Raw genomic sequence first — 11,928 nt, forward strand, 5'->3', positions numbered from 1 at the left:
ACTTTAGGTTCCCCACTACCTGCCCTCCACATTTATTTACCTTGGGTATAATTTCACAACATAATAGTCTTCATTTATTAATGGTTATCTATTTTGAGAGTGACAGGAACAACAGGCTTTCCTACTTTACAGAGGAATTAATCTATTTCTAGGTCACATCTTCTTTTCTTCAAAGGGTTTAAATTATTTATTTATTTAATAAGAAACCTTATATAATTTCTTCGTGTCCTCTTACTACAATTCAAGTTACTACTACATTTTTGCTCTTGTTGAGTTGTAGGGTTTACTTTACTCAGTTGGAATGCTTATCTCTAAGAAATAGGTATTTCTCTTATCAGTGAACTAATCAAATCATCATGTGATTGTAAAATCTGCAGGAGCAATAGCAAAGTATTCTCATTAACTAATCTTGATAAGTGGCCATGAGTAGTTGTCAATTGTTTATCAATAGGCAGCTGGTGAAATGCTCAGTGATGACAAAAGCATTCATGCAGCAAGCAAGAAGTGCTTGCTCTGAAGTATTTCAAGGTCAAGAATTTTTTATTCAAAATCTAGTAAACAGAATTGCATAAAGCTATATAGTAGATGTGAAATTCCAGCAGTGCTGTAAGAAATACAGTATGAGGAAGGTAAGTTTCACACAAACCTATCCAGAATTACTTTCAGACTCGCAAAGCGTATGACTGCCAGTAGATTTATCTTGAATGAATATAACCATAAGAAAAAACAAGGCCTGAGGGCTATTAGTTTTCTCCAAGTACTTTGGCGTGGATATATTGGCCTGACATATCCACAAAGAGAATGCTGAACACCAAAATGAAGGCAAGAGATGTTATTTGTCATAAGACTCAGTAAAACCTCAGTATTTATTCATGGCTTTGTAAATATGGTATATCCTCTTGAATGAGGTATGCCACACCTTTTTTTTCCTATTCTTTCCCCATCTCAGGCCACAGAGTACACTTATCATTGCCTTCCAGACCTAGTGAATTTTAATGGAACACCAGGTTTAAAATGGGCTCTCTGGCCAAAAAGTGTCAAGAAATTTTAATAACTGTTAAATGTTTTCATTGATGATCAAAGACTGATGATTAATGTCATTACAAATGTGATTTGTAGCTATAGATTTTTTGCTGTCACAACCCATGATAACCTTAATTTTTGTCATAAACCAAAAAACTCTTAAACTGCTACCCAAGCAAGTGCAAAATATTGACAGAATAAGCCAAAATTAGTTGATGGTCAGGTGCACAAAAGATCTGCCCATTTTTAATTAAAATCTCTTGTTTTCCATTCGATATTTGAAAAGGAACATGTAAAATATGTCTGAAATGTGCCTACTAGAATTGACGAGACTGTCCCAGCAGTTAAAGCCTTTCAAGCCAGTGGAATCCTGTTGATGTGTCCAGGCGTTGATTCCCTCTTGCAAAGCATCTCCATTTTTCTATTTGTTGGCAAGGGTCTATGCTGGAGAAAATTTCCTGTAAGGCTAAATTAGCAGGCAAGAATCTGTTTACATTCTTAGTCTTGTGTCTGTAGGGCTAGATGCCTTCTCTGTTTTTTTTCAGTGAGATCATATTTATCTGTGTGATAGGCTTGCTTGAGTGGATGGGCTCTGTGGAGGTTTCCTTTTCCTGGCTTTGAGAAAACTGAAACATTGGAACACATTATGTGTAATTGCAAGAACAGTTAGTAAGCCAAACTTGGAGAGCCTTGGGGCATTTTGGTTTGTGGGTTAAATCAAGCATGAAGTCATGGGAGCAAGAATCATCTCTTCTTTGCCCATAGTTGGCAGCGTAGGAAGGAATCAGGCTGGTGCAGAAACTGGAAAAAGAAAATCAGCTGAGTTCCCCTAAGGCACTGTTCTCATTATCAGCCAGTGAGTAGCTCTGGCTAGAAATAATGCTGCTCATCTACTGTGCATCCTGCTCCTGGCTATAATGAATCACAGTTTGCCAGGGTGATGCATACACCTTGACTTTGGCAGTAATCCAGTGTCATATCTACCTATTCCTTTGTAAGACGACAGGAGGAGGGAACATTTGACTGAGGTAGGAGGCTGCATGAAGGCAGTTCCTTGCCATCCTGGCAACGTGCCTCTGATTTCACACAGCTCCAGGCATATGAGCTCTCACTGGGAGAACAGTGTTTGAAACAAGCTGGTGGTTGATTCAGGTAACTGATTGGTATTCTCACCTCTGAGTTTGTGGCAGTTCTCATTTCTGTGCTCCTTCCTAGCCTTCATTTTTTCTGGTTATTTCTTTTTCCAAGTCTTGTTTCCTTAGTTGTCACATGAAGCTAGTATGTTTTTCACCTCACTCTCCTCTCTGGTAAGGAACTTACTGCTGACTTTCCTCCATGGTTTAGGTATCTCAGCTGCTCAGGGTAGAAATGATGGTGAGGATTAGGTTATGCACCAGAACTCACCACTTTGTTGTCAGAGTCAGTGTTACAGGGTTATTATGCTTTGAATGTAAGTAGAACAGTGTTGAAAAAATGACAAGGTTGTAAGTACTCTGGAACTTCACAATTTTTCCTTTCACACATCTATGCAAAAAAACCAAAACAAAAACCAACAAAACAAAACAATGGGTCAGTACCACTGAAGTGAGAAGACTTAACTACTTTCTTCTTCATTTCTTATCTTCAGTTTACTGTTTTGTTAATCAAGAGAATGAAACAGCAAGTGCTTAGATAGGAAAAAGGAGAAAGTGAATGGAACAGCAGAGCAGACATTGGGGTCCCTGTTTGCTTTAATTGCCAAGGAAAAATGAAGGACATTCTTGACAATGCTCATCACTTATTCTTGCAGTGGAGGTGACTGACATGTATCTTTATGATACTTGCCTGTCAAGCTCCTGACATTTAGGCTAAGCCAGTGCTATCCTGTTGAGATATAACCATGTCACTTTCAAGTATCATTAGCCTACACTGCAGCTCAAAATTTCATTAGACTCTATTTCCGGTTCTGCTATGCTTGGTAAATTCTCCTTGCTAAAAATAATTCACATCCCCAAACAAACCAAGAGTCACCAATTCCCACTGCTGTCTTTTTTATATTGAGATCATTCAAGAAGTAAAAATAATTTTTCAGCCTCTTCTAAAGATGTTTATGGATACCTTTAAGGATGCTTGTTACAAATTAAATATTCTTTTATGTCAGTAACATTTTAAAAATAGATTAGCAAAACAATAAAGTTAAAACATAACCTGTGGTCAAGTCAATGCCTAGGTAATTTTCAGATAGAAACTTCTGCAATAAAGTTGACTTAAGGAAGGAAACTCCAGTTGTATTTCACAAGCAAATTCAGTAAAATGTTGAAGTAATTAGAAATGAAATTTGCAGTAGTTTCAAAGAATGGGAGGAAATGGGTATGGAGCATATTTATACTTTCTTATAACACATTCTTTTGTTTTCTTAAAGGTGTATAACTTGTATGAAGGTTCATCTTACCAAGTGAATGTGTACACCTGAATTAGTTATCTCACTCAAAGACAGTAAGAAAAGAGAGGCAACTGAGAGATACCACAGGACATGTTTCTGGATTATTTTGGCTGCCTCTTTTAGACCAACAATTTGTCTTTCAGAGTAATTTACTTTTCTTCATTGGCCATACAGGGAATTTATGTGACTGATTCAGATTTAGGTATCTCTATTGTAAATACCTATGTGTGATGCTTCCAAAAGAATAGCTAGAAGTAATGTTCACGTTGTTAAATTTTAATGCAAACACACATTTATAGCATAATTTTGGAATTAAGTAATGCATATTTTAAAGTTATAGGCCTCATAGCTGGCAATCTGTGGGAATTATGCCCTCCACAGTTAGATATTTGCTATTATAAATATTCATCTTATACAGAGAATTGATAGATGCAATCCTACTGAAGACAGACCTGAAAGGCAAGGGCACTCAAGAAAGCATTATCCTCAGGTGTAAGAACAGTCCTGATACTCAAACAGAGGTGTAGATGTATCATGAGACCTGTTTGGCTAAGCAGGATTTTCCGGACAGAGCTCCAACCTCTAAAAGTAGAATACAGGGGATGAAGGGACAGAATACAATGGTGGAGTCTATAAACACTGCCCAACAAGTGTAGGGATAGTGTCAGAAAAGCCAAAATGCAGCTGGAGTTCAGCCTTGTGACAGACATTGAGGGCAACCAGAAGAACTTCTAATGCTATGTTGTAAAAGATTGAAAAAGGAGATTGAACAAAAAGATTGTCCAATGCTAAATAAGAGTGGGTGATTTAGCAACAGCAGACATATAAGACTTAGGTACTCAGTGCTTTCCTTGTCAGTCTCCAGGTCTCTCTGATTAATGAAAGAATTCAACAAGTATCATCAGTGGGTAAGTTAGTGACAGCTTGAGAGAACTTAACCCATAAAAGTTCATGATGGGCTGCATACGAGCACATTGAGAGAACTAGCTGATACCATTGCAAGATCATCCTCCATCATCTTACAAGTCACAAAATTTAGGGGAAATATTCAAAGATTAGAAGAAAGAATATATTCCATGAATCTGCAAACAAGAGCAGAAAAATATCCAGGGAACTACAGATTATTTTAATTTAATTTAATCCTTAAAAAAATCATGGAGCAAATCCTCTTGTAACACACTTCTGGGCTCACAAAGGAGGAGAATGACACTAGGGAAAGCTGGCATGGTTTATAGAAGGTAATTCATGCCTGATCAATCCGATCATCTTTCACATTAAAGTGTCTGTATTTGTGGATGAAGGAAGAGTAATAGGTGTAATTTACCCTGAATTTGGGATGGCTAATAACACTGTCTTCCAGAATATTCTCATGTTCAATTTATGACATTGCAGTCCAGATGTGTGGCTAGTAAATAGCTAAAAAACTGGATGTATAGGCTGGCAGTGGGGACCAGGAACTGGAGAATGACGAAATTCTGTATTGAGCTCTCTTTTGTTTAACTTCTTTATCAATAACCTAGAGGAAGCAATAGAGTGCTTGTTCACCATGTCTGCAGATGACACAAAACTGGGTGGAAAAATCAACAAACTCAGGAAGGATTGCCATTCAGAGAAACTTGGGCATGCCAAAAGAATGGATAAAGACATTCATTATGATATTCAGCAAGGACAAAGACTTAAGTTCTGCACCTGGGAAGGAAGAACTTCATGCACTGATACTGGCTGGGAATGGACAGCTTGAGGAGAGGCTCTGCTGGGAAAGACCTGCGGCTCTTCACAGTCAGTTGGATGTGAGCCAGCACTGGGCCCTGGCAGTGAAGACAACCAACAGCATCCTGGGCTGCACTGGCAGGAGCACAGCCAGTAGAGGAGGGTGCGATTATTTGCTCTGTATTTGTGAGATGTAGTCTAGAATTGTGCAGATTGTACTGCTCCCACCTCCCACCCTCACCCCCCAGCTACAAGAGAGAATCTGATAACAGAGCGAGTTCAGTGAGAGGCGATCAAACTGGTCAGAGACTGGACCTGCCCTGGGCTTCTTCAGCCTGGAGAAGAGACAGCTTTGGAAGCACCTAGTAGAAATTCTTTATAATGACAGTCATGGGACACTGAACAGGCTGTCCAGGGAAGCCAGAGATGCCCCAGCCTCTGGAACTGTTTAAGGTCAGGTTCGGGGCGGGGGGGGATTTGATCAACTTGGCCTCGTGAAAGATGTTCGTGCCTATGGCTGGGGGGTTGGAACTAGATTACTTTAATGTCCCTTCCAACAGAAAGTGTTCTATGATTACGTGACTCTATGGTTCTATGACAGTCCAGGAGTAAGGTATCATATCCAGAAAAATTGTGCAATCTTCTTTCCTCAATGTTTGTAAATTATTAATGTAAATCATCTTTTTTGTTCATTTGTTTTAGCAATTAAGAGAGTAAGTTTTCAGTAGAGTTTTGCCAATATGGGAAAAGGATTTCTCAGGTCTTCATAGTGCTTGCTCTTCAGTAAGCTTTTGACTTCCAAAGTTTGAGGAATTTTTTTTTATTATTTTTTTTTAATTGTTGTTGTTGTTGAAAGGAGTAATCATGAAAAAGTAATATATTATAAAAAGAAAAAGCTTTTCATTTCCATTGTGGACTAGGGACGATAGCATGTCTCTTGAAAATAAGACATAATGAGGGCTTTTAATTAGACTGATTGAAGAGAGAGAAAGATAAACAGTCTGTGTTAAGAGTCTCAACAAGAAGCTTGCATACTGGAGAGTTATATAAAAAATGTAACCTTTTATTTTGTAGTCCACATTTTTCCCAGATTGACTAAAAGCACTCTTTCTTCATTCCTTGTAACAGCTGAGAACTGTCAGAATTTTGATATTTGTAGCAGCAAATGAAAATGTTTTATTCCTTTACACTTTCTATATTTCCCCAGTAGTCAACCTATCGGATAAGAAATCAATTTAATTAAAAAATAATTAATTTACTTTAGTATCAAGGCAGAGCAGATAAGTTGTATTTGGAATGGCAACCTTATGAAGATGGAATTATCAAAATTGTTCAACAGTTTTAATCAGTTAGCTCAGCATATAAACAATTTAAAAATTCTAATTAGCATTACCAAAAAAAGAAAGCTTTGCATTTTGTGTGTCTCTTTTTACCTTGCAGACAGGACACCAATATAAAAACAATGAATACAATGATGGGTTCAGCAATAAAGAGTGACAGCTTTTTTTATTAATAAAGTTTTGTGGCATTACACATAACATGTGTGTGAAATCAGAGTCAAGATCACAACCCATTAAAGTAATTGGTGAAAAGGTGTCTTCAAACTTGGCAAATTAACTCATTTCTGAAAACTTTTAAAAGGCACATCAGATAGGAAACACTCAGACTGCAAAAGCTTCAGTAAAGCCAGTAGATCTTATCCTGCTTAAAACAAGCTGGACACATGATGCCAAGTGAAGAGACACTGACACTGTCAGGAGGGTTGGCTAGATATTAAAGTACCAAGTAGAATGAATGTTAGAGAGCAAAATGTTAACAGCTAAGTAGTTCCTACCTCTTGGAATTTTTCTGCTGTATAAAAGGATGTAAAGATCTCCCTTTTCTGTGTGTCAAATTTTCAAGCTGGCTCAAGGTCCTTTAAGCCAGCTCAAGGTCCCTTTTTGTCCAAGATTGGAGGTATTATTTATGGTTTTTTAATCCAGGCAAACATTCTCATCTTTTTCCTCTTCCATTTTAAATGGATAATCAATTAATTAGTACTATTACATGACAATGTGTGTTCTTATTGTATGTATCACTAACATTTGTATCTTCCCAGCTTGAATTTTCTTACTGACCCTGTTTCACAGGCACTTATAATTAAGCTCATATTCCATATAATAGGCAGTTGAATCATCTACAATTTTTTTATTTGGGCAAACATTTCCTGAAAATGATTTATTTTAAACATAGTCAGTTTATTATTTATATAGTCAAAAATACATATAAAGTAAATTCTAAAAAAAGTCAACTGCTATGTTTAACTAATATTTTGACTATTGTAATTCTGAAAATTAAAGGTCCTATATTTCATGCTCCAAATTGAAGGAAATTCTTCCTCCCACATCTATTATCACTGAATGACAACTCTCTAAACTTCTCCAAAAGTTATTTAACATCACTATTAGCATTTTTAGCTTTGCAGCTGCGTACAAAGTAACCCAAAATATGGGGATATGAGTAATATTGATTTGCTTTGTTTTCCGAGGGAGTTACCCAGTTGTAATGTTCTGTCATGTCTTTGACATATTCCAAAATAAAGTCTTTGAATCACAACTATGTGCATTATGCTTATCTGCATTAAAGCAGCTTGTCCCCAGCAATTATCAGATTACAGCAGTCCAGGTTTCAGTACCCATTTCTATCAACTTTGTGAACAGGAATTTATTCCATAGTGCCTTGATGCTACAAACCCACCATACTTTGTTATCTTTAAGTTCTTGCAGAATGAGAACCTGCTTGAAAATTTCTCTGCATGGCTTGCTATCCCTTTTGAATGACCACAGCTCCTTCATCTCAAGCACGGTCTTCTATTTCATTGCAGACCCACATACTCTGGGCGTGGTGACCTCTTTAAATATCTCACCTATAAACCTTTCATTCTAGTGAATGCTGCATACTGTGGCAATTTGTCTGTTGGGATCATCAGTCTTCCTCTTAAGGTTCACATATGCTCTCTTCAGATGTCTTCATCCAGGAAACACCACATCTCATTCTGCTCACAGATCATAAGATTCTTCTTTGGTTTAGGTCCCTAATCCCTCAGACTCAGAGACTCTTTTAACTTGTAAGAATAATACTGAAAGGGTAAAAAAAAGACAATAAAACTGGATGTAACGACAGCCAATCAGTCAGTAACACCACCACCTCCCCCTCTGCCTTATATCTCCCTTTCCCACTTACAATCAGCAGCAGCTGTAGTGCAATTAAACTCAGCAGGTGTTCGGAGGAATTACATTTTATCACCACCATCCCCTCTCCTCCTCTGCTCCCCCTTTTCTCCCCCCACTCCCACAAGACCCAACTGCCTTTCTTTATGGGTCTATAAAAAATAGAGCTAGTCAGATATATAACAGCAGTAAAGTATCCAAAGAATTAGTAACAGAAGAGAATGATATATGGAAGAAAATGTGTTCACAGGCATTCAGGGGGTTTTTGGAATAAAAATATTAATATTCCTTCAACTGATACTTATAAACTCTTCAGGGTGTCTTCATTGTCTTTTCACTCCATGTAATGCCCTTAACTTGATTGTACAAGGTTCTGAACATTCTTGTCTGGATTCAAAAATGTGATTGATCATATGATAATGAAAGCCATGATGGTGCTTTCATGTGGGCTACTTGCCTGCTTAAAATTACCTAAGAATGCAAGTGCACTGATGATCATAGTGCTTAGCACCTTGCAGAATCAAATGTTAAGTAAGTAATATTATTATCGGCTCTTGAAAATACTAAATCTGAAAAGGTTGGATAGAAAACCCAATCTTCTTGTTACTAGCCACTACCATTAGTCAATGAAAAACTAATTCAAAAGATATTTTATACTGCATATTGCCCATTAGAAGAGAAAAAATCCTTCTTATTTTGGGTTTATTTCTCTGATTCTTGTTCAGTGTTTCCTCATTTTCTTGGGTTTCTTTAGTCTTTCTCTATGATCAGTCATCATGTTTTCTGGCAGATGTTTCTATTTTTATTCATTTAGCTTTACTAGGATACTGAATCACTGTAGGACAGTAGTCAGGCAGATGACAGTGGAAGTGATAGAATATTCTAATGATAAAATGCCAAAATAAAGTTACCACTTTTATATTAAAATTCATTTTTACTCTAAGATATGATTTTTTTAGATCTCACTGCATTTAAATTGAAAATTGCAAAGGCAAATTGTAATTTTAAAATATTCCAGTTGATACTAATATAATAGAAACAATTATTTATTTTAAATTTATTCTTTTAAATAATTTCAGAATTTAACGTTTTACTTTACACAACTTAAATTTCTGTACGCAATTGTTAATGCAGTATTTTTTTTTGTTACAGTTTTGCCTAAGAGCTTATTCAAACCTGGATCTCATGTTCTTCTGCTGATAAAATTTACCAGGGTGAAAAATAAAGGAGTTTTAATTAGTAGGACCACATGTTTCAGCATCACAGGGAACATTTGTACCACTGACCTACGTACCCTGTTTGTAGACTGGAGCTGTGTATGCCTCTGAATTAGGTATTTTAATAATAGCTATTAACAATTTTAATATTTTGCCCCAAAAATACACAATCTTCTAAAAGTTTGCATTTTTTTCTTTAAAATCTTTAAAACACCCAAAATTGTGAGAATTTTTTTCTCTAATGAGAAACACATGCAGATGAGAATTCTTTTCTAGTTTGCAATTTAATTTCACATAAAATGTTGAAAGGAAGCATACATTCAAATGAACCAAGTCAGTGCAAAGGTTCTGTACTGCTCATGGAATAAGCAGGAAAAGTGTGAGGAATACAATAATGTACTCAAAGACAGTAAAAATATGCAGAGAAGGAGAGGGATATTGCACAAACTGATCTAGGTGCTGCATTTCTTAGCCTCAGACTGTTGAATATGACATTCTCTCATCATAGCTTTTTTCAATGCAATTCTCAAGTATTAAAGCAGCAAACACATGAACAAGGCAGGCTAGAGCCTTATTGACTCCTCTGAACAACTTTAGCAGGACTGGAATCTTTAGAGTTAATAAGACTTTTCAACAAGTGAAGCTTTGGAATATGATAAATAGTGAATTTTGACACATTATACAGATTGATCAATATAGTGCTACTTGGCCCTATGGTTTAGGGGTATATAATTGCTTCACCCCTAAATCAGAAGGGTTGTTGAGCATAGTAAGAAGTCCTGGGCTGTAGTTCAGGTTTTACAAGGCAGTATGCTAAAGATCTTTTTGTTCTCTCCATCCCAGATTTCTTTTTATTTTTTCCATTCCTTTTGCGTCATTCTGTCTCTTTCTTCCTCTAAGCAGCCAAGAAATCAATTGCTCTGGCATTCCTTTCCCTCTACATATAGTTGGAACATTTCTAAACCTTAGTTAATTGTAAAATTTTTGGTTTGGCTTGGAAATTATCAAAAGATAGACATTTCACCACATTTCTCATAGCAGTTTAAACTTCTAGAAGGAACTAATTAGAACTGAGTGAGGCATTAAGACATAATTCACTTGCCAAAAAATATGGCTTGCAGCTAACAATGGACTTAGTTTGAATTCACCAAATATTTTCCATTTTTCAGTGTTAGATATTTAAGTTTTTGTAGGTGTAGTTTCTTTGTTTACCCTTTAGTCTGGTGGCTGAACAGCCCTCTGGGTTATGAAACCCAAGTTTGATGTAATGGATCTGAACTGCTGTCTCTCTTCTTTGTCTCAGTGGTACATTACATAATGTGGAGTATGGAAATGGCCCCAACAGAATAATTATTTTGTCTAAATTAACTGGCAGCATTTTTACTCGAACATTGTAGTGAAAGCTCATTAACAAAGAGGAGTATTAAATCTTTATCTTAGCATTTGAGGAGTGGTTTTTGAGGAAAGAGAAATAAATGTCTTCCTCCTTTTTTTTTTTTTTTTTTTTCTTTTTTTTACCTTATAAGCATCACATCAGGCATTCTGCAATAGATTATGTTGATTCTAGTACAGTAAATAGATGCTGCAAGTCAAAGATTTAACATGATCCCATCGTTTTATAATAAGCAATCAAACAAGGTCTGGGATTTTGAGTACAAAGACACTTTGGTCTGCCTCACAGAAATTCCTCTGTAAGTGATCACAATTGAGTAAAGCCTTTTTGGATTATTTCTAAAGATGGAAAGAAAAATGACAGTAAAGCATTTTTAACAGGAAGTACTAAAAATGCTTTTATTTTTAACAATTTTTTTATTTTGTCTTCTTTGCTGAAACAATCTTTATAAAAGGAAACCTTTTAGTGCTGTAGGTTAGACAGCACTATGTACAGTTCTGGTCTCAGTAAAAAAATATTGTGGAATTAGACAAAGTACATGGTAAGGGCAACTAAAGTGGTTAGACGGATGGAGAATGTACTTTGTGAAGGGAGACTAAAACGTCTTGGCTCTTCAGTTTGGAAAGGAGACAACTTAGGAGTGATGGTTTATAACTGAGTTTTATGCAACTGTAAACAGTGCACAAACTCAATGCAGAACTGTTATTCATTAAATTCTGCAGCACAAGTAGAAACTGCTCAGTGCAAAAAGTGTCTAGTTTAAAACAGTTAAAAGGAAAGAGTGAATTTATGGGGTTTGCTGCCATGAGACTCTGTAGAAGCAGAGAATATCAGTCAATTTATAAAAAGGGATTAAGACTAATACATGGACAATAGGTCCATAAATAGATACTAAAAGCACTCAGCATAGATCTACCTTTTACACCTCTAGCAAAATAATTGTAGGCATTGGTG

Source organism: Onychostruthus taczanowskii, unplaced genomic scaffold (assembly GCF_017590055.1).
Source record: "Onychostruthus taczanowskii isolate IOZ18803 unplaced genomic scaffold, ASM1759005v1 scaffold4, whole genome shotgun sequence".
In the NCBI taxonomy this organism is placed as follows: Eukaryota; Metazoa; Chordata; class Aves; order Passeriformes; family Passeridae; genus Onychostruthus; species Onychostruthus taczanowskii.